Here is a 24,282-nt window from a genome sequence, read left to right as displayed (position 1 = left end):
AAGCAATGTTAGGCCTTTCAACTACAAATCAAAAAGTGTTTTAAGGACATCTAACAATAACAATTCATTGTGCTGCAACTGTCAGAATAGAAAAAAATTTCTAAAAATTATACAGCTGAGCAAGCAATTTCAGTTAATGTTACTGCTATTCACGTTTATTTGCTATTCTTGAAATTTGTTATTCTTGTATTTTTACTAATGACCTCATCTGTTTGTATATATGCATTCTACATATCTCCCAAGCATGTCTGATTTAAAGTGTTAGATATAAGCTTATGTAATTTAAGGTGTCCCAGAGATTCGGGTACTATTTTATCTGCAGAATAATTTGGGTAAGATGATGTGATAATTTTTAATTAAAACTATGTTTGAACACAATGAAATTACATCCACAGATATTCTGCTTGTATTTCTCTTTTTCTTTACTCATGCAGTACTCAAAACCAAATGAAAATTCAAGGGAAATAAAAATCCAAACTCAAAGAAAATGTTATAAACATATTGTAAACTTTACATTTATATTATTTCACTTCCCAGATTATTGTAAATATAAATTTATTTATCACATTAGAAATAAGTTAAAGTCAATATAAATGTTAACTTCTGCATTACTACAAAAAAAAACTTCCTAATAAAAATAAGATTTAGTTAATAAACATCTGCAGCATATATTAACAGAAAGTTATTGTTGATTGATATTTTGCTTTAGATACTATTTTGGTTGTGATGGTCCATAGTTTATTTACGTAGTACATAGATTCTAACCAACTAGTTCAAACTGAGTTGTTAATTGAAACCCAACCTTCAAAATACAACATTTACAGTATTTGAAGATAAAATTAATGTTGAATTTGAACTTAACACACCAAAATCAATCCATTTCTTATCCTTTCCTTTTGTTTCTTGAAGCTGTTAATTTTTTAGCACCGAGGTAGAAGAATATTCATCCACAAAAAATTCATTCATGGACCACAAAAAAGTGACCACAAAAAAACAAATTGACCTCATTTGCTGCAGGAATGGTAATATTCTGATTGTACCTCTATAGCTAGTATGAATAGCATTATCTGCTATAAAAACCAATTCCATTATCATTTTCTTGTAGATAGTAGGCGTTTGATGTGAAATGACCCTGTGAAACTAATAAATAAGTATTCTTTAAAACATTAGTTTCTTTTACACCATATGCTACAACTAGTAAAAATTTATGAATAAATCACACAAAGAACCATAAAAAGGTAAAAAGTAGTTTTTGTTTTGCATTGGTAATTAATTTTTTTGATCGGTTTGTTTAAGCAACATTATTTTGCTTGTTATATATAATAAATGCTCTATAAAAGTTTTAAATTAAGCATCATATAATTCTTTCTTCATAGTGCCACAAATCAGTAATAAATTGTAAACTTTTCCATATGAGATAAAAACGTTTGTAAATTTTTGAGCTGAATATTTTTCAAGTATAAAAGTCTGTTTAATTTTTTAAGAATGCAGCAGTAATCTACTTCATCATGATGAATGAAGTTTAACTTCGCCATCTTTCTTGACGAAATATATTTTGTTATACAATAGCATGCCTGCCAACTGAAGGAGGTATTCATCATCACAAATTTAAATATATAAATTTTTATTTTATTTTAATTAAACATTTATATATTGTAATTTTAAAAGATTTGATAATTAACAAAATACCTGTAACACTAATTATCCTAGATGGTTCATACAATACTAGTATTGAATTTTATAATCTACATTGCAAAAAAAAATGTATAAAATGGTGTTTTTAGTCATGTATGTATTCATCATTTAGATCATTATTGTTATCAAATATAAACATTCCACCTCTTAAAGAAATATATTGAACTGGTATATCATCCTTATGTTTATCTAAATATTTTTTAATAATGTATGCGATTAAAACTGTTAATGAAGCTTGCATTATTTTCTTCATTTTTATAACATGTAAATGTGTTGAGCTGTATGTAAAATAATCATAAATTAAGGGTACAATTATTGAACCAAAGCTTGTAATGAAACCAACAGCAATCCAAGTTATGCACCCAAATACAAAAATGAAGAATATTAATAATATGTAATTTGACAAATATATCCTGAAAAAAAAACACAAAAAACAAAGTTATTGAGAATCATACAATTATGTATTATTATTATTACTAATATTTTTATTATTGTTTTTTTACAAACAAATTGTCTCAACATTCACGCCCATAGGTATGCTTTAAAATACCTGTGACTGTTAAGGAGCTGGTTCAACCCATATCCAGTTCCCCATGTCCAGCCATCTCTGATCTCTAGGATCAGTCTGTAGGTCTATCTGCCATTTGTCGATCGATCCCATCTTTTGCCACCTTCAGAGACTTGTTAAATACTTTAATTCATATTTTTAATTTTTATCATTGCAAGAACTCTTAAAATGAGAACCAGTGATGACAAGTTACTTTTACAAAAGCGTTTATATTTCACTGAATACTACTCTACAGTGCACAGAATGTAGATTAACTGGAACTTAATCTCATAATAGTAGTATTGTATTAGTAAAAAAGTACTTTCATTTTTTTAATAATGACTTTATCTTACAAAAAAGCTATTCAATTTTATTAAAAAAGCATAGTGATATCTTTAATCATCTGTATAAAAATCCACGTGTTATTTGTTATACATCAACCGAGGCACACTAAAGACAAATAAATCTGCCTAAATATACTACTCACTTTATTTGTAGATATTAAGAACCCTTTTGATGATGTCAAATGGAATGAGATATTTAAAAATTGTGTCGGGGTATAGCTAATGAATAATATATACAATTTGTAGAAGGATAGTTGCTGTTATAATAACAAGAGAAAATTTACAAGATTTAATTTTGAAAGGAATTGGACATGAATACCTCAGCCTATGATTTTTCTTAACTTGTACATATAATTAATGAAAAAGCAAGTTTAATAAATATAGGTTAAAAATAAGGATTTAGTTAATGATATAGTTGTTCTAGTGGAAATAAAAAATTAATTAAAATAAATTCTGGTAGTATTTTGATACAAAATATAAGTAATGAAATATGACTGACATAAAGGTAGATGTTCAAAAATGTTGAAAAGAGGTGGCATATCAGAATTATGAGAATTTTGTTATTTAAATGATAAAATCACAAAGGAATGGGAAAGTAAAGATGATATTAAAAACAGATTAGCACCAACTAAGAGAACCATTTATACGGCAAATAAATTTGCTTGTACCAAATATAAATGTAGGGATCGGTCAGAAAGGAAAGAAAACTTTAAAATCATTTGTATAACAAGAAAATGATGCAGGTTCATAAAATACATGAACAAATTTAAAGAAGTTGAACTATACCCCCTTGTAAAATGTAGTATTAGATCGATAGGTTTAACGGTAATCTTTCCAAATTTGGTTATTGAGGTTGTGTAGAGTATAATAACGGTACGGGAAAATAGACATTAGTATAAATTCACTGACTAACTACCGATTAACCTCCACCCCTGGTGATTCCACCGGCTGGGAAACCGCTAATAAAGCATTACTTCAGGAGGGGGGTAAACGCCCACACACACATTCGGTTTCCACTTGCAAACATCATCTGTACCAAACCTCTACAAGAATACCTAAAGAGAAAAACATTCAGCAAAATAGAACACCTAACAGGTACTAAGACGTACCACACCCATTTATACATTCATACAATCAAGCCGACACAAGACAAGTGCACCACAATCAAGAAGACATGGCCGCAAGATATAACTTATTCGCAAAGTACACTCAACAATTAAATTTCCATAATCTCAACCAGAGTACATAACACACACACACACACAAAACTCAAGTACTTACCACTTACCCACGCGACCGTCAACCATAATCATTAAAAACGTGAGCAACGCCCTCAGTTTGGGAAAATTGATAACAGTATAAAATAAAACATTAACAACTCATTCTCAGAGCAGTAGGTTTTTAGAAGTAGTATTATTTGAAAGTATAAAATTTGTTAAATGATATCACATGATGAAGAATGTTATATAAATATTTTTGAGATTAGCAGAGAAGAATAAAAACAGAGAATACCATCTAGTGTAATGCCTAATAAAAAAAGATTCAGAAAAACTAACCGCTTTGCCCTTTTCTTTGCAGCTGGAATAGTTGACAAATTGTCTTTTAATAAGTATTGTCTTATTCCTCTCGTATAATTATAAAAATATTCTTCCCGATTAATATCTTCAATATTAAATGGAAATATTTCTTTATCTTTTTGATCTAATGATTTCCACAAATCTTGAGTATTCTTGTTAGAAAAATCCCATTGTCTTGTAGAGAAATGCGATACTAACTGCGAAAATTTGTCAACATTCTCTGATATTTTTAGCTGCCTGAAAGTATACCAACAAAAATAAAATGAATAACATGTTTAACACAGTTTTTTTTTCACTAAAAATATTCACCAAGACTGCTATAAATAAATACATGCATAAACATTTAATAAACAATAAACATTGTATTTCTGATATTAACACAAATTTAGAAGTATTAGAAATTAATAAAGATTACATAAAATGAAATATATTAGAAAAATATTACACGTATAAATACAAACAAAATTTCAATTTGATAGCCATCGACAGTATTTGAGGGAGACGTTCTTATAAATACTGCAACATATAGCACACGCATGAAAATTAATACGCAATTATTATTTTAGTATTTTTATTTTTATATTTTTATTACAGAATAACTTCAATCATGACTGAGGATGCAGGATCCATGAAGTACTTTAATGAAAAAATTAAGGTAAGGTATGTCTTATCTCAATATACTGTACTAGGTGTTTTATTTAAAAAAAAATTAAATATAATTTTAACAATACAGCGGAATAATATGAATTTTAAAAAGAATAATTTCAGTAAAGTAAATGTAGATATCGGTATTTAATTAATTTTTATTTTAGAATTGTTTCGAACTTAATGTTATAATTTAGCATTAGGAAAGTGTATGAAGATAAAAAAAATTGTAGGTAAAAATTTTCTGGATTAAACACTTTGTCTACTCGGCAACTTTTTTAACTAATATCCTCATTCTCTGATTCTTTTATAAAACATTTATCGATAGAGTGTGATTAATTGAAATGTGCTAAAAGTGAAATACATTTGTACATTTGAAAGTGAAAGTAAATGAGCGAAAGTACATTTCTACAGCACTAACAGCAGGACTTACAGCAGTAAGTAAGTAGAGTGATGTAATTAATGAAGGTCAAATATTTAGAAAGAAGTAATCTTTAAAATGCTATAGAAACTATTCAGGATAGTTGAGCAATTCTTATACTTATCCTCTCTCCTTTTCTGTTTAGCTTCTGGAACAACCGTAAGATATTACTTAAGAGGATGAATGAGGACGATGTGTATGAATGTGAATGAAGTGTAGTCTTTTACAGGCTCCTGAGAAGTGTGGTTAATTGAAACTCAACTGCTAAAGAACACCGGTATCCATGATCTATATTCAAATCAGTATAAAAGTAACTAGGATTTGAACCTTAGAACTCTCAACTTCAAAATTAACAGATTTGCGATGATGAGTTAACCACTAGACCAGCCCGGTGGGCACTTACCCTGGGAAAATAAACGTATCTTTACCTTGATATAAATAGTCTGTATCTATTTTTAAAAGTATAGGCTTTAATTAAACTTTTAAATTATAATTTCAACTCATTTTGTCCACCTCTATGATAGAGTGGTAACATTTGGCATGATTCCTTTTCTTAAGTGCATAATAGTAATACTTACAAAAGTGTAATCAAGGAATAAACTCTCGCAAGTCTTGGCTCTAGTTTCTTGTTATAAATTGTCATTAAAAACAAAAGCTTACCTTTTTTCTTTACCAAAGATTTGCGCAATTATATCTATCGGTAATTCTGGTAGATAATGAAGAAAGAACTTAAAAATGCTGAATTTAAATTTGTCCTTTACCAGAATGAGAATGGGAATTGTATAGGCAAAGATGGAAATTGACCACAATCTTTTGCCAAGTTTACAGAAATTATTCCATGTCATTGGATTTTGTGTGCCTTAATTCGTTGGTGGATCTTTAATACTGTCCTTTTTTGTTCTGTAACAAATTTTTTAAAAGTTTTATGGTAGCAATACAGGAAAAATAGTATAAGATTAGCTTATTTCAGTTTGAAAAATATCTCATTAGTATTACAGTAATTATATTTCCTCAAAATTCTAAACTTTTTGAAGTTACAGGAAGTAGTAAACCTGCAGATTCAAACTACAGCTACAGCTACACAAATTCAACTAAGAAATATACTACAAATGGATTCTTATACACTTTATAATGTAAACATAAACAGACTGCAGTAAACAACTGAACACCTTTTTTTCTCATATTAAATTACACTGAAGCTTAAAATTTAGTCATCTTACTTGAAAATTATTCTGAATATCCTATTTAGATTGTACAGGCAATGAAAGTGTACCTAATAGTAGATGAAGGATTAGGTAATTAAATAGTGTCTTTGTAAATACAAAATTTGTTAATGGTACATATGTAAAAAATCTTAATGTAAAATATTAAAGTTTCTGTTTTTCACAAGATTTTGTCATACTGTTCTGAATTCAGAAAGAAATTCTTAAGTGTATTTTTACAGCAATGTTAATGGGCTTAATGATAATATTACTCCAAGTAAAAATATTTTACTGCAAACCTTGAAGAAAATCCTTAAAAATACAGCAACATTCTAAAGTAACTTTACTCTTATCTGAGAGCATTTTTTAGGTGATTTTTTTAAAAATAAATATTTAAAGGTTTTTTTAATAAATATTTTTCAGTTTTTTAACATCCTATTGTGCTTTCTTTACTAAAGAGTTTCTAACCTAATATAATATGTTTAACAATCATACATTCACTCTTTCTCAGATTATATTGTCTTATATAGATTATATGAGAAGACCCAACAACAATCAATCAACAATTTTTATGTGTATACAATGATCAATTGTAATTGATAAGCACTTACTTCTGAAATGTGAGCTGCTACAAAACTGAAGGAACAGAACTTCTGGAGCATTTCTCTACGTGTAATTATTCTGATTTGGTAGGCCAGGTTGTAAGTCTTGCTAGGAACCTAGAATTGTCCTAAAGATTCAGAAGAATAGTAGTACAAAAAAGCTTTTAGGCTGAAATCTGGTTCTCTCAAATTTAATGCGAAAAACAATCGATGACTAAAACTATTTTTATATATTGAGACTCCTTTAGAGAAGTGGTAGTTAAATTTAAAGTACATTTAACTTTATTTGTACCTTCGTTACCCATAAATTATGAACACTGGATTTTCATTAACACAAATTGCAAAAAGAATTTCAGAAAAAGTGCACATTAGATTTGAAAATATGTACTACCTGTTCATTATAACTAATAATTAAAGGTGAAATTAACCAAAAAACAAATATAAATGTAAAAAGTACCCTATTATATATAATAACGCCAACATTTCTGGGTAAAACATAAAGTTTAACTTAAATGGTTGAACCCAAGAAAAGACTGAACGCAATTAAAACAAAGTAAATCAAGAGTATCGTGCAGAAAAAAGACTGAAAATTAGATTTCCAAACTATAGTTAAAGTAAATAAAGTTAGAGAAAATGTTAGACTTGAATAGACACAATTCAAATCTGATCTTTTGGCAATTTTTTTCCTGAGTGTACAATGAGATATTGTTATCAGCCCAAAATTACTATAGTAAATGATTACAAATTAACAATCAAAATTTACGTTACTCAGATATAAAATACCTATGCGATATTATAAATGCAAAATGAAACAAAAATAAAAACAATATAAAGATTAACATGAAATAACGAATTGCTGTACGTTAAAAGTCATAAATAGAGTTAAAAGCCTCACATTACAGTTAAAATCAAATATTTGAATCCAGATATACAGCCTTAAGAAATTGTAAGACATTAATATTTTGGATATTAACTCCTAGTTTAAACTTGGGACACAATACAGCATAACAGACATAGTCCAGAAGGATGTGATATATTGTTAGTTGGCAGTGGCAACAAACATAGAATGGTGCATCGGTCTGATTCATGATGTGCCATGAGTAAATTTAGTGTGCCCTATTCACATACCTCCTCTCAACGGTTAATCCTGCATGAGGAATTCTACGATGACATAGTGTTCTTAACTGGATGAAGTTTATTGTTGATGGTAGCTTTCCATTCATTTTATCTCTCAAGAGAACAGGCAAGGTCATCAGAAACAATGCGATTAGTTGAAGTAGGCTACAAACTAGCCAATATTGCTGCACTATCAGCTTGCTCATTTCTTGAAATTCCAACATGTCTGGTGCTCCAGCAGAAGCTCACACTTGTGTTACGCTGTTTTATCTCAGATATGATAGAGTGAATCTCACAGACGCCAACGTGTCTGGTAGCACTAATCGCCTGCAAGCCACTCATGGAATCTGAACAGATGACTACGTGTCATAAGTTTGGTTAATTATACTTAAGGCTTTATTAATAGCATACAACTCTGCGACAAAAATGCTGACTATGCTGGGAATGCCAAACACATGCGTATGTTCTATTGCCAACCACAGAAGCACAACCAACAGAATTATCGTGTTTAGATCCATCTGTATGAACTATAGCATCAGAATTCATGCTGTTTATAATATTATAAAACTTTTTGTGAGGTAACCAGATGCGTGTAGTTTTTATATACAAAAACTAAAACAATAATTTACAGGAGAAGGCCGCTAAAGGAGGTAATAACATTGAATAACAGTAGTACTGGAGGTATCTGAAAATCTAGAGCTAAAAAAAGTGCTGAGCTCTGTTGCCTAGCAGAGCAGCATATCTTGGCTGTTTCTGAAGAAACAGAAAGAAGTTTCTGGACATGCGCCAAGTATGATATAGAAGTAGGGATGCTGAACTCAAGAATAGATTGATGCATGAGAATCTATCAGACGACGAATCTATTGACTCATCATTCAATAAGCAGAGATTCAAGTTCTGCCTCAGTCAATCAATTATAGTTGCATTGCTTCTTCGAGCACATCATCCACCACCCGTCATAGATATCTCAAGATGGTGGAAGGAACTTGGAAGCCTGGGAGGACAGATATTGTGTATCAGTTAAAAAAAATGTTAATACTGGTGATGAATCTTGGATATTTGACTATGACCCTGAAACAAAATGCCACAGGAAGGAGTGGCACACTTCAAACTCACCACGTCCCAAAAAAGGAAAAATGAACAGATTAAAAATCAAAATCATGATAATTTGTTTCTTCGATAGTAATGGCATTGTCTATAAGGAGTTTTTGCCTACAGGACAGACTGTAAATCAATATGTTTACCAAGAAATTCTTGAAAGACTGCAGAAAAGAGTTGCTTGCACGAGACCAGTTGTAATTTCTTAAAAATTAAAACTGGTTCAATTTATGATTAAAAATATTTTTTTGTATTATAACTTTTATTAAAATTTAAAACTCGCCTACAATTTAAATTCCATACTGAAGCAATTATTATGTTAGCTACCACATCAACAGGAATTATATCAGCTGTAACATTAGGATCACATTCCATTATTCTTATTAATCCAGTTGAATATCCAACACAAACTCCAGAAGTACCATACAAATTATCCAGCCTGGGACAGGTTCTTTACTTGAACCTGTGACTGAAAAATATAAAACAAAAACTAGTTACTTAAGTAAATTTTTTATTCAATAAACAGGTTTTATTTGTCTCTTTATTCAATTTTTTTCAATAGTTGTTCGTAGACTAATTTAAATTAAACCCAGTTCCAGAGATAAAATATTTAAGTTATGGGCCATAAAGATTATAGTTTTAATTTAAACATAAAACTCTGTTAAGCATGTCAAATAACTTCAAAAGGACTATTTATCCACTATTTAAAGGCATAATAACCCACAATTTTTTTTGTTTTTGCCTTCAGTCATTTGACTGGTTTGATGCAGCTCTCCAAGATTCCCTACCTAGTGCTAGTCGTTTCATTTCAGTATATCCCCTACATCCTACATCTCTAACAATTTGTTTTACATATTCCAAACGTGGCCTAACGTGCAAATTTTGCTTTTTTTATGATAAGCATCAGACATTTTTTTATTTATACTTATGTTGTTTGACTTTATTCTTTTTACCCCATCATTCTTCTTTGGAAAATACAAGTTTTTTTGTTTTTTTTTTTAATGAGAAGTGCAAGCGTCAACTACTATTTCAGATTTCATTGGTAATAAGTTTTTTTTAGCCAAATCTTTGATATAAAATACATTTTCTGAAGGATCAGAGGTGACAGATGAATTTATGATAATATTATTAACGAGATGGTTATCACAAGATTCTATTAAATCTACATTTAAATTCTCTTTATCAGTTGCTTGAGATTCTGCTCTTCCAGAATTGGAATCAAGGTTTTCTTTTTTTTGTTTAACATTCTCTAATGTCTTTTCCATTATTTTCTTTACGAATATTAACAAGAACTACTAATTTTTTTGGTTTCATTCAGTACTAAAAACAATCTTTAATACAGTCGGAAATGGAAAAAATTTGCAATCGTTGTTTAAAATATTTTTATCTTTCTTTCACCCCTTTCTAATATCGAAAAAATTATAAAATAGAATTTTAGATATTTACATGAAAATTACACTCATCAAAGATCAATTTAATATCTTCATTTGCTACTGAGAAATTTAAAAAAAAATATCAAAAAACATTCAGATATCCATTTCAGCCCTTTAAACTCGGAATTTAAAAAAAAAATTTAGAAATGCGTTTTTAGATATTCACATGTAAATTACACGCACCAAAAATGAAGATGATATCCATATATTACTGAGAAATTCAAGTATATTCTATTTTTATTTCGTTTTAGCTCTTTAAATGTGAAATTTCAAAAATCTTTCCTTAGTCTGTACTTACACCGCGATAAAAACGTGTATACAACTTTTTATCAATCTGTCTTCAGTAGTTATTGCCGGGCGCTGATTATGAACCTATCACGACTTGTTTATACTAGCAGATCCGTCGCCGTCAGGGAATGTTTAGTCAGTCTGGGCTCACTTCAGCAGCCCTTCCCGACTAGGCAGAGAGCTCTGCCCTGTGGTCATTAAACTCATGCTTGTGAGAATAATAATAATAATAACTGTCGGTGTATTGTAATTTCTTCACAGCAACAGTTTGGTAAGTACAGGCAAAGTAGCTTTGAGCGATCTAAGAATTTTAATTTTAAAACAGTCTGTCAAAACAGATTGAAAAGTTCAGTCTAGGTATTATTTTTGTCTATTATATTTTGTCCTTTAATAATTCTTCTTGAATTCAGAATGTTGTTAAGTTTTTGAATGACTAAGCTGAATATATATTTCAATATTACTGTCTCCTTTTGATCTTAAAAAACATATTATTATTAAAACGTAATAAAAGATTTATTTTTTGAATTTGAATTATAAACTTTCAAGAAACTCATTACAGTATGTGGGTGTGTGTGTGTGTGTCTTTAAATTTATTTGATACCTTGAAATAGATAAATGGATGTACTTTTTTTTTTTTTTGTAATTTTGTAAGAATGTAATTTTGAAGAAACATTTGTTTATACAAAAAATTACAAAAAAATATATTATTTTATATAATAAAATAATTTTATAAAATTTATAAAAAATATATATATAAAACTATAAATTATAAAAAATGTATAAGTTTTTGAACAAAAACAGTTTGTTTATACATTTCCTTGCAATTCATAACTAAATGAGATATTATTTTTTACAAATCTGGTTAGAATTTTTTTACTTTTGATTTATTGTTTTAACTTAAAGTGTACAAGAAATTCAGAAAAATTATGACTTCTCAACAAAAAAGGGAATAATTATTTAATAAGATTATTTTTAAGTTTATTATCGATCAGTGAAAATACCAAGACAGAAAATAAATAGCTTAATTACAAAAAATTGTCTTACGTATTTTTTCAGTGTAAAATAACCAGAAGAGAATTATTAAATACTAAAACGTTAAGATTACATGAAAATTTTTTAATAGTAAAAAGATCTTATTCATAGGTAGTAGAACAAACTGTTCTAGTAATGAGTAATAAGGTTATTGAAATTAACTGTTCATCTAGTATGAAAAGTTCTTTTCATACTAAGAAAATGGCCTTGTTAAGTTTTTATTATCAACTGCTGTTATATAAAATTGCTTTTTTTTTTTTTAATTTCGGTCTGTTGAATTTTTTAACAGCTCTCTAATGATTACATATTTCATTGAAAAAAGGTTCAATAAACCACACTTACCTTCCATCAAAATGGATTCCTTATTGTCAATATTACATTACAAGAGAAAAGATGTTTTATAAAACGATATAAAAATGTATAATTTTATATTATAAAATGCTAAAAAAAGAATAATAGTCACTTATTCCTAAATAATATTAATTTCTGCCTCTATGAAATCAAGCAACAGAATTGTTTTCGTATAACTTCATATTCAAAGTATTGATTTTGACATACAAATGGGGCCTTATCTAATTACATTTATATAATGTTGCCATTTCTATATACTCAAAATATTTAAAAGATTTTCCCACCAATTTATTTAAAATGAAATTAAAAGGTTTTCTTTTACATCAACTCCATCAATGAATTTTTAAATAATACTAATTAAAAACCCTGAATTTTCCGAATCCTGTTTAACATTTACATAAATATATACTCAAATAATTTTCATTAATGCTTTCCCAAATCTACTTATTTTTTAATTAATATATTCTGATATTTTCCTTAATATCCTGTTTTTATTTTATAATAATCCTTCATATATAATTTTCCTTCATATAATTTTCCTTCAGTAAACGAGCCTTCAGTAAGAAATATAATTTGTTTACATCAAAAATTAATTTAAATGTCAGGAAAAGATTTTTGAAAGTATATGTAAAGTGAAGCCTGGACAATCGGAGTATCTGAGAAGAAAAGATTAGAAGCTTTTGAAATGTGGTGCTATAGGAGAATGTTAAAAATCAGATGGGTGGATAAAGTGACAAATGAAGAGGTATTGCGGCAAATAGATGAAGAAAGAAACATTTGGAAAAATATAGTTAAAAGAAGAGACAGACTTATAGGCCGCATACTAGGGCATCCTGGAATAGTCGCTTTAATATTGGAAGGACAGGTAGAAGGGAAAAATTGTGTAGGCAGGCCACGTTTGGAATATGTAAGACAAATTGTTAGGGATATAGGATGTAAAGGGTATATTGGAATGAAACGACTAGCACTAGATAGGGAATCTTGGAGAGCTGCATCAAACCAGTCAAATGACTGAAGACAAAAAAAAAAAAAAATTGTATCTGTTGTGATGCTCTACTGATCAAGGTTTTACTACAGTTTCCTAGGCAAATATTTTTTTATCTGTGGAGTACTTATCTACCTATTCCTACATGATTAATATTATTTATGTAGTATTAATATTATGTACTTGTCAGAATATAAATTAAATTTAAAAAGATAATATTACATTAAAAACAAATAAATTAAAGTCAAAACAAACAACATTAAAAAAAATTACTATAATGAAATTATAAAAAAAAAAATAATTATAAAAATGAAATTATTATAATCTTCTCTTCAAAAATTCCTAAATTGAATGGGTTATAATTTATATATATATATATATATATATACATCCTCAGTTTTATATCCTAAATCAACTGCGACATATCTTTTTTAATGTAATTTGAAATAAATGACAAATAATACTTTCCCTTTACAATATTAAAAGGACACCTTTCCGACTCTGTGTCACATCTTCAGTTTCACTCACACTTTAGTTTCTGTGTCACTGTTTTAGGTTTCACTATTTAGTAATATATTTATTTTGTAAATAAATATATAAATATAATATTTATTCATATACATAAAATAAAATATAAATTATATATATTCGTGATAAAAAAAAATCCTATCAAATAATTGACAGTCAAAAAAAAATGAAATAGAAAAATTGGGTTAAACAGAATTAATAACATCTTTTAATAATTAATAAGTAAAAATGCTCATAAAATTTGTGGTGGAAAATTAAGATTTTCCACCAAAATTAAGATTTTGGCTATCTCAGTGGTAGAGTTCTTGCTTCCTTATGCTTATATTATTATTTTCTTAGGTAAGGAAATAAAGAATATAGATTTTCCTATGTAAAGTTATGATAAGGACAAAAAGCTCTGGTTTTATGAATTTGTCCTTACTTTTGGTTCAATTTACTTCAGACAGGTTAAAATTTGTAATCGCTATATTTCAGTTGCAACTGATTACTTCATTTTCACTGATGTGAGTATTTTGGCAATTGGACATAGTGTTTGTGTCCTTCAGCCACAAAATGAGATTTACATAATTTTTCATTTTCTTTCTCTCTTTGAATACTATGTAATTTTCAATCTCTGTTTAGTGAAGATAAATTTTGTTTTCAAAAGAAATTATTATAAAAACGTTCTATCCAAGAATTTCTAATTCTTGCATTATATTTCATATATACTAAGTTTTAAATCATAAATCAAATGAGGTATTATTTTTAATTTAATTTGAAATAAATAACCCTTACCCTTTATAATTAAAGGGACACCTTTCCCTTTCTGTATCACATCTCATAAGCTATCGTGTAAGTCATTTTTATTAAAAACATTTCTTAGATGAAATAAAAGCATCTATCTACTAAAAGTAAAATATACTTACTTCTATAAATAGATGAAAGAATTTATTATTTTTCAAACATATTCTCTTTGTAATAATCAGAAATTATTCCATTTTATCAAAAGATAAAAATAAAAATTGATTATAGAAAAACATTTTTAAGACCATCTAAAGTGTACTTTGTATTTAATTATTTTAAATTCTTTAATTATTTAATTTTCAGGTACTATAAAATGTAATAGAAACTATTTTTAAATACCTCAAAAATAAAAGACTTTCTCTCTCCTTGTACATGGACTGTTTTAAAGAATGATCACATAACATATAAAATTGTCAAAGTGAGAACACAAACAGAATCTAAATGGTAAGTAGTTTTTTTTTTTATGAAGTTTTAATTTTGTTTCACAAGATGTACAGAAGAAGTATATGGAGTCATGTAACAGAGTATGTACATTAAAAATGTAAGTAATGTATAGAATCATGAAGAAATATTATAAATTTCTGTATGTTGAAAGTTATAAGGAATGACCATATTATGGATACATGGATAACTCATGTTTAAGAAACTGTAAAATAACACCTCCCTCTATGAATCATGAGACCTTGCCGTTGGTTAGGGGGCTTGAGTGCTCAGTGATACAGAATAGCTGGACCGAATGTGCAACCATATTGGAGAGGTATCTGTTGAGAGTGATCAACATCACTCAATCCTCTGAGTACTACGCAGCTGAAAGCAATGGAAAACTACAGCTGCTTCTTTTCCAAGAAAATGTAGCTCTCTTCATTTTCATATAAAAATAATGCCTTCCTTGGTAAAATATTCCGGAGGTAAACTAGTCCCCCGTTTGGATCTCTGGATGGAGACTACTAAGGAAAAGGTCACCAGAAAATTAAAAAATAACATTCTACGAGTCTTAGCATGGAATCTTAGAAGTCTAAAAAAGGTTGGTAGGTTAGAAAATTTAAAGAGGGAAATGGATAGGATAAATGTAAATGTACTAGGAATTAGTAAGGTTCAATGGGAAGAGAAAAACGACTTTTGGTCAGGTGATTATAGAATAATTAACTCAGCTTCAAATAGTGGGTAGGCAGGAGTAGGTTTCATAACGAACAAGAAGATAAGGAAGAGAGCAGAGTATTTCAAAATGCATAGCGATAGAATCATTGTAATAGGATAAAATCAAAACCTAAACCGACGACTGTTAACTTCTATATGTGCTTACAAGAACCCATGACTATGATGAGGAAAAGTGTCTATACAAAGAAATTGACAAAGCAATTAAACACATAAAAGGAGATAAAAATTTAATAATAGTTTGAGATTTAAATGCAAGCATTGGAAAAGGCAAGGAAGGATATATAGTGGGTGAATACGGGCTGGTCAAAAGGAATGAAAGCGGGGACTGACTTATAGAGTTTTGCACAAAGTATAATTTAGTAATTGCCAACACCTAGTTTAAAAATCATAATAGAAGAATATACACATAGAAAAAACAAGGTGATACTGCAAGGTATCAGATAGATTATATCATGGTTAAGCAAAGATTTAGAAACCAACTTGTTGACAGCAAAACTTACCCTGGAGCAGACATTGATAGTGACCATAATTTAGTGTTAATGAAATGCAGATTAGGGTTTAAAAACCTGAAGAAAAGGTATCAGATAAATCAGTGGAATTTAGAGAAGCTTGAGGAAGACAAGGTTAAGATGATTTTTGAGGAGGACATCATAAGAGGTCTGAGTAAAAAAGATAAGGTAAAAAATGTAGAAGAAGAATGGGAGAATGTTAAAAAGGAAATTCTTGAATCAGCAGAAGTGAACTTAGGTGGACTGAAGAGAACTGGTAGAAAACCTTGAATTTCAGACGATATATTGCAGCTGATGGATGAACGTAGAAAATATAAGAATGCTAGTGATGAAGAAAGTAAAAGGAACTATTGACAATTAAGAAATACTATAAACAAGAAGTGCAAACTAGCGAAAGAAAAGTGAATTAAAGAAAAGTGTTCAGAAATGGAAAGAGAAATGAACATTGGTAAAACAGATGGAGTATGCAGGGAAGTAAAGGAAAATTTTGGGGTACATAAATTAAAATCTAATAATGTGATAAATAATGATGGTACACCGATATATAATACGAAAGGCAAAGTCGATAGGTGGATGGAATATATTGAAGAGTTATATGGAGGAAATGAATTAGAAAATGGTGTTATTGAGGAAGAAGAAGAACTCAAAGAGGATAAAAAAGGAGATACAATATTGAGATCTGAATTTAAGAGAGCATTAAAGGATTTGAATGGCAGAAAGGCTCCTGAAATAGACGGAACACCTGTAGAATTACTGTGCAGTGCAGGTGAGGAAGCGATTGATAGATTACACAAACTGGTGTGTAATACTTATAAAAAAGGGGAAGTTCCATCAGACTTCAAAAAGAGTGTTATAGTCATGATACCAAACAAGGCAGGAGCAGATAAATGTGAAGAATACAGAAGCTAAGTGTAATGTTAAGCTAACTGCTTAACTAGCCATGCATCAAAAATCTTAACTAGAATTCTGTACAGAAGAATTGAGAGGAGAGTGGAAGAAGTGTTAGGAGAAGACCAATTTGGTTTCAGGAAAAGTACAGGGACAAGGGAAGTAATTTTAGTGCTCAGATTAATAGTAGAAGGAAGATTAAAGAAAAGCAAACCAACATACTTGGCATGTATAGACCTAGAAAAGGTATTTGACAATGTAGAATGGAAGAAAAGGTTCAGCATATTAAGAAAATTAGGGTTCAAATACAGAGATAGAAAACGACTGCTAATATTTACAGGAACCAAACAGCAACAGTAATAATTGAAGAACAAGAAAAAAGCCGTAATAAGAAAGGGAGTCCGACAAGGATGTTCCCTATCCCCGTTACTTTTTAATTTTTACATAGAACTAGCAGTTAATGATGTTAAAGTACAATTTAGATCCTGAGTAACAGTACAAGGTAAAAAGATAAAGATATTACGATTTGCTGATGATATAGTAATTCTAGCTGAGAGTAATAAGGAGTTAGATGGAACAATGAACCGGATGGATGAAGTCCTATGCAAGAACTACTGCATGAAAATAAACAAGAACAAAACGAAAGTAATGAAATGTAGTAAAAATAACGAAGATGAACCACAGAATGTAATAATAGGAAGAGAAAAAATTATGGAGGTAGAATAATTTTGTTATTTGGGAAGTAGAATTACTAAAGATGGATGAAGCAGGAGCAATATAAATGCTGAATAACACAGGCAAAACGAGCCTTCAGTCAGAAATATAATTAGCTTACATCAAAAATTAATTTAAACATCAGGAAAAGATTTTTGATAGTATATGTTTGGAGTGTAGCTTTATATGGAAGTGAAACTTGGACGATCGAAGTGCCTGAGAAGAAAAGATTAGAAGCTTTTTAAATGTGGTGCTATAGGAGAATGTTAAAAATTCAGATGTATGTGGATAAAGTGACAAATGAAGAGGTGTTGCAGCAAATTGATGAAGAAAGATGCATTTGGAAAAATGTAGTTACAAGAATAGACAGATTTATAGGCTGCATATTAAGGCATCCTGGAATAGTCACTTTAATATTGGAGGGACAGGTAGAAGGAAACAATTGTGTAAGCAGGCAACATTTGATATATATAAAACAAATTGTTAGGGATGTAGGATGTAGGGGGTATACCAAAATGAAACGACTGGCACTGGATAGGGAATCTTGGAGAGCTGCATCAAACCAGTCAGATGACTGAAGACAAAAAAATATAATACAGAGTAAGTAGCAGCAAAAATATTTAAAAATTACACACAACTTATAAATTCTTCATAATGTTTATAATTCTCATTTATTTTTTATAAATTATTTTCTCCAGTATCAGATCTGTTGACCCTGTTTATAGGAACTACCATTAAAACTATATTAAAAAGTTCTACATTAGCTGTCCAAAATGGATGGACACATCGATTGCAAATATCTTACTTTAAATATGGGAATAATCAGTGTAATTTACTTATGTACTGTTGTGAATCTTGCAAATAATATTTCTGTTTTAAACAGCATAAAAGTTTTGGATTTCCTGTTAAATGAAAAATTCTAATGGAAAGAATGTCACATTACATTCAATGTCACATTGATCTTGACTTTTAATCTAATATTAAGCTTGACATCATTGTTTTATATGTTTCTGAATGACCTTTGCTTAGAAAAATAATATCCACTTCTATAAAACCAGGTAACAAAACTTTCTTCAAGAAAGAACTTCATATACTTTCATACCCACTTAATTAATAGTAGTAACAATCTAAGAACTGCCAACCAATTTTATTTAAAAATAGATTTTAATGTTGTTTTTTTTTTACAAGAATGAATAAAAACTCTTGGTGAGTTTTTAAAAAAAATAGATAAATTTCTACTTTATTTAATAAACTTTACATACTGTAGTAATATTTTTTAATTTAAGCCTTCAAATTATTTTCTTCTGCCCTAAATTTATTAATTTCGCTTAATTTCTCTGTAAGCTTCTGTGGTGATTTATTTTGTCAAGCAAAAAAAAAAATAATAAACAAAAAAATTGCATTTTTTCTATTTCATAAAATTTATATTTACGTACAATAATCCCTTAGTTTGATTTTCACTATTTTGAATTTGCATGGTTGATTTCATAACACTGTCCCTGTTCTTTGACTTAATGCAGTAAGAATTACTGTATATAAAATAAAATAATATTCGTGAAAGAATTCTTAAAATACACATCGACTTATATACATGTATAATGCAATAAACAATGAAGCAGGTTTTCCCTTTCAATAATAGCATACTGAAGTGTGTTAGGTTGGTAATACTGTAGTGTTTGGTTTACAAACATTTTAATGATCACAGTCAACCAGCCATTAGCTGTTCAGGGAATATATTGTGTTGTGATTTTCTGTCTTAACGTTATATTACTGTGCAGTATATAATTCTGATCGGTTTGTGTTCAAGACATGATACAAAGGCCACACACAGTACTTACAATATTTGTAATTTATTGTGTGAGATATCTTAGGACTTTATTGTGAATAATTTACGTATTACCTTTTTATTGTATATTTTTTGTGTTTTTAACAATGAAAGAAAAGGAAAACTATTATTCTTGAGACAAAGTTGGAAGTGATGAAAAAACATGATGATGGTTTATGTAACCATTGATATTGAAAATCATCTTGGCCTTGTTGAATCAACAGTTCGTGCAATAATTAAAAAAAATATGTGATGTGGACAACACATGACTTCCATGTACATCTTCTTTTTTTTTTACAGAGTTTAACAATTATTAATAAATCAATAAATTTAAATTAAAAAAAAAAAGTTAAAAAAAATATATGTATATGAAGTTGGATTTGAACCAATGTGTGCATGGATCAGCATGTGATGCTGATCCAACACGTTTAGACGACATAACTACTTGAGCAATGTGAAACAAAATTACTATAAACTAATAAAAAATCCTGATGCAGACATCACAAAAAAATGTGATGCAATGTGGTTTCCACCACAATGAAATTGTGTAACTGTCCTCTTCATTAAAGAATTGAAGGATTGTATCTCACTTTCAAATTAAATAAGTTTAAATGAAGTGCAGCAAAAAATGGATATATATATATATATATATATATATATATATATAATTTAATAGGTGTACAAGGAAGTCCACATCAGATTTTTTTAGGTTTTCAAGTACAATAACCTTGTTAAATGACTAATAAATTCATATAGATTCTGTTATAAAAATTGTACAGTATTTAATCCTGAGAAAATTGATGTAAAAAAAGTGTTTGAAAAAGAAAAAAATCAACTTTATATCATTTCAAACAAAACAAAAGAAACTTAATAGAGAAATGTTATGAATTTGTTAAAACTAAAAGCAGCGGATTTTAGATAGCTGAATTTGCTCTATAACCAAAATATTTAGCTCTAGACAGCTGATTTTACATTGCGCTTCTCAGGAAGACAACATTGCTAATCATGTGGATAGAATTTCCATAAAACAAAATTTCTGGGTTTTTTATTACATGACAATATTTTTTTTAGGTTGATCAAATTACTTTCATTAACAACAAAATCAAATCACTTGATTTCATTTTGAATCATATTAATATAACATCATTAATAAAGCTTTTCATCATTATTGAATATTTATTCTGATAATGTTTCTTAGAGTTTATGTATCTATTATTGAAGCTCCCTCAAAAAAAAAATGTAAATATATATTTAATATACATATTATATGTTTTTAAATATACAATATAAATTGCAGAGTGCAGTTTATTCTCTTAGGAAGGCTATATTTTCATATTATGTATTATTCTCTGAAACTGTTGGCTGACTTCTAAAGTAAGTACTATAAGCTTTCAATATTGGATACTTAATGATTTGTTTTTTTGCAGGTTTGTTAAATAATACTCTACTTTACTGGCTGATCAGCATTATGAAATTTGTACTGCTATTTTTGCAGTGTAATCATCTTTAATCTAATGTAGGTTTATGTATCTAGATTTTACATAATTCTAACTTATGCACTAATCACAAAAAATTACTTTTGTTGTAAATATAATAAGATAAATGTGAATAAAATTAGTTAGATATGCCAAATTTATCTTAGCATAGTTATGTAAAAGTTAACTTTATTGTTTGTGGAGCTTTGTTGTCATACTTGGATCACATTGGAGGAAATCACATACAGTCACTTCATTGAAATGACCTGCACAGCTATATTTTTATGCTGAGATAATTTTGATAAATTTTACTTTTTATTAATCAAAGTATCTGTGATAAATTAAAAAACTTGCTCAATGTATTGTATTTTTATATTGAAATAAATTTTTGGTTAAATTTCAAACAATGTTTAGTTTATTTAATAATATTTGACATCCATAACTTTACTTTTACTTTAACTTTGAATCTTTTTAACTTCTAGGTAATTCCTTGTCTTCTTGAAAAAGTATTCCTAAACTCAGTATTAGAAACTACACTCTTACATTCACAAAACAAATATCAAAATCTACGTAATCAAAGGTTTTCTTTCAAAAATAATTTTATGAATGTAGTATTTATGAACTTATATTTTTACAGAAAAATTGTTGAATTTTAAAACTTGTTCATAAATGTGATTTCAAGCAAATTGTGCTTTTCTAATGAAGCTTTTCAAAACATTTTATATTTTTTGGTATAATTCTCAGATAAATTGCTCAATTAGATTATGTTTCTATTTTATTTTGCTTTTTCTTTAGATTACAATTGAAACGTATCACAGTATGATTTCATGCTATTATAGCACATTATTCTGTTACCAAGCTAGTCAGTCGTAAATGGTGATTGCTTTGTATTTTATTTTGTTTTACTTTTATTTATTTTATTTTTTAACTGGAATAAAAATCAATTGAAAGTAGACAATTAATGTAACATGATTATAATCACTCATTAACATGCTCACCCTTCTCGTCACTTCATTTGGGAAAGTTTTCCAGATCTATATGCATTTTACCCAAAATATTTTTAGAAAATGGAAAACACATTTGATTTTCTATTTTAAAAAACTGACAATAACATGAAAATTAGAATTTAATTTTAACTTATTATGTGTACTCACTGTACTTACCTAATTATCTAATTTTAAACATGCTCTAAAAATCGAAAATTTAGGTGGCAGTTATTCTTTTAGTTTAGTATTTTTTTGTGGATTTCTGAAAAATTATCTGAAACATGTTTCATTCAAGCATACTCATTTAATTCTTCATATGTTTATATGAAATAATGTTGGGAAAAATCCCAAGAAGAACAACGATGGAAACCTAGCCTTTGTGTAAGATTACAGTCGCGGTGTCAGGTGGCAACCGCCATAAAACATCAATGCTAAACAAATTCTCTTGATACAATAAAAGTGCACCGAAATAGTGAAGCGTTCCCAAATGAACCATGCGATATATACTTGGGCATCCCCTCTATGCAACATATCTAGACGCAATGCTATTAATATGCGAATAGCGACATGGAACATTGGTTCACTAACCAGACACAGACAAGAATTGGCTCATATCTTATATAGGTGCTGTATAAACAAGTGTTCCATCCAAGAAATAAAATGGACTGGCGTCAAAGCCTGGGATATCGGTTATGATTATCAACTCCTGTGCAATGGCTCATCAACATCAAGAAATGGCATGGGTATAGTTCTAGACAAACACCTCAAACAGCGAGTAAAGATTGACCTTATATACAAAATATGAGAAATGTTTGTGAAAACAAATAATTCATCTGAAAAAACACCATGAATTATATACATCATCCAATTTTTGTGAAAAAAAATCTAACCCTCCCTTTTTATGTATGTTCTTATATATTACATCATAAGTGATTAAAAAATGTTAATGAATAATTAATTTTTTATTTAACTGTGGAGTTGGAGCAGAAAATTGACTTTCTTACAAATCTTATAATATAATTTTCTCAATTCAAAAAATAAATATATAGCAACATATTTTGTTTCTGTTTATGACTAAGCTTACTCTATGTGTAAACCAAATATGGGTATAAGAAATATCTGTGATTACAGACAAATTTTCAGATTTCAACGGATATATCGATTTTGACCATCACTAAATCCATATTGACTAGTATCAGCGTGATATCTGACCATCAATAAAATTTGGATTTTTTACTTTTTCTTAATTGCAGGATTAAGCCCTCATTGACAGCTATTCAACAATATATTATAGTGGTACTTATTTTCATTGGTTCCAGAGTTATAGCAAAATGAAATTTTATTTAATGATATATTCGGATCTTACAATGGGAAGGCAAATCAGTTTGAATCCGACTGCCTTTCTTTTCTTTCTTCTTAATTTTTTTTTTTTTAATTTACAATTCCAAATGTTGCTGCCTGCAAAATTATTCCCTTCTACCACTCCCACCAAGAGTAAAGCGACTATTCCAGGATGCGTTAGTATGTGGCCTATAAGTCTGTCTCTTCTTTTAACTATATTTTTCCAAATGCATATTTTTCTTCATCAATTTGCCACAACACCTCTTCATTTGTCACTTTACCCACACACATGTGAATTTTTAACATTCTCGTATAGCACCACATTTAAAAAGTTTGTAATCTTTTCTTCTCAGGTCTCCAATCATCCAAGTTTCACTTCCATATAAAGCTACTCTTTATATTGTTTATGGGCATTGTTTTGGTTAGATCGATGTATCGAACACGAAATATATTCTAAGTCCTCACGGAGACAATTACAAGGGGGATCACTTTTTCTAATTTTTCTGAATTCTTGTTTATCGCAGACCAAAACCCCTCGGGATTAATTTTTTATGTTAAATTAAATTAAAATATATAGCTTTAAAGGAAAAAATAATTAGTTTGACGAGGATTTAAAAAAAAAACTCCAATTTGTCCGAATAATTGACGTAGTACGCAAATGTCGTGTTTTGAAAATATAAATGCGGATTAAAAAAATCTAGCTTTATATTAATCTTTATTAAGCTTTACATTAAAGTCT

General features: G+C 28.7%; 1 protein-coding gene and 1 long non-coding RNA gene across 2 annotated transcripts in view; one reads left to right on the top strand and one right to left on the bottom strand.

Moving 5' to 3' along the window:
• LOC142324805 (protein D3-like) overlaps positions 1-24,282 on the top strand; it is a 138,688-nt gene that overhangs the window by 94,879 nt on the left and 19,527 nt on the right. The window contains exons 4-6 of the transcript XR_012756394.1: positions 4,758-4,818; positions 14,951-15,091; positions 21,169-21,257. The gene's annotated coding sequence lies outside the window, so the exon portion shown is untranslated. The remainder of the gene's footprint in view (positions 1-4,757; positions 4,819-14,950; positions 15,092-21,168; positions 21,258-24,282) is intronic.
• On the bottom strand, positions 4,149-7,158 carry LOC142324809 (uncharacterized). The gene is made up of 3 exons (XR_012756396.1): positions 7,043-7,158; positions 5,890-6,129; positions 4,149-4,400 (listed from the first exon to the last, which is right to left on the bottom strand). It is a non-coding gene; the product is annotated as an uncharacterized LOC142324809 (long non-coding RNA).

This window comes from Lycorma delicatula, chromosome 5 (assembly GCF_047948215.1).
Source record: "Lycorma delicatula isolate Av1 chromosome 5, ASM4794821v1, whole genome shotgun sequence".
NCBI classification, from domain to species: domain Eukaryota; kingdom Metazoa; phylum Arthropoda; class Insecta; order Hemiptera; family Fulgoridae; genus Lycorma; species Lycorma delicatula.
Note: the sequence above shows the minus strand (reverse complement) of the source record. Positions and strands in the feature narration are given on the sequence as shown.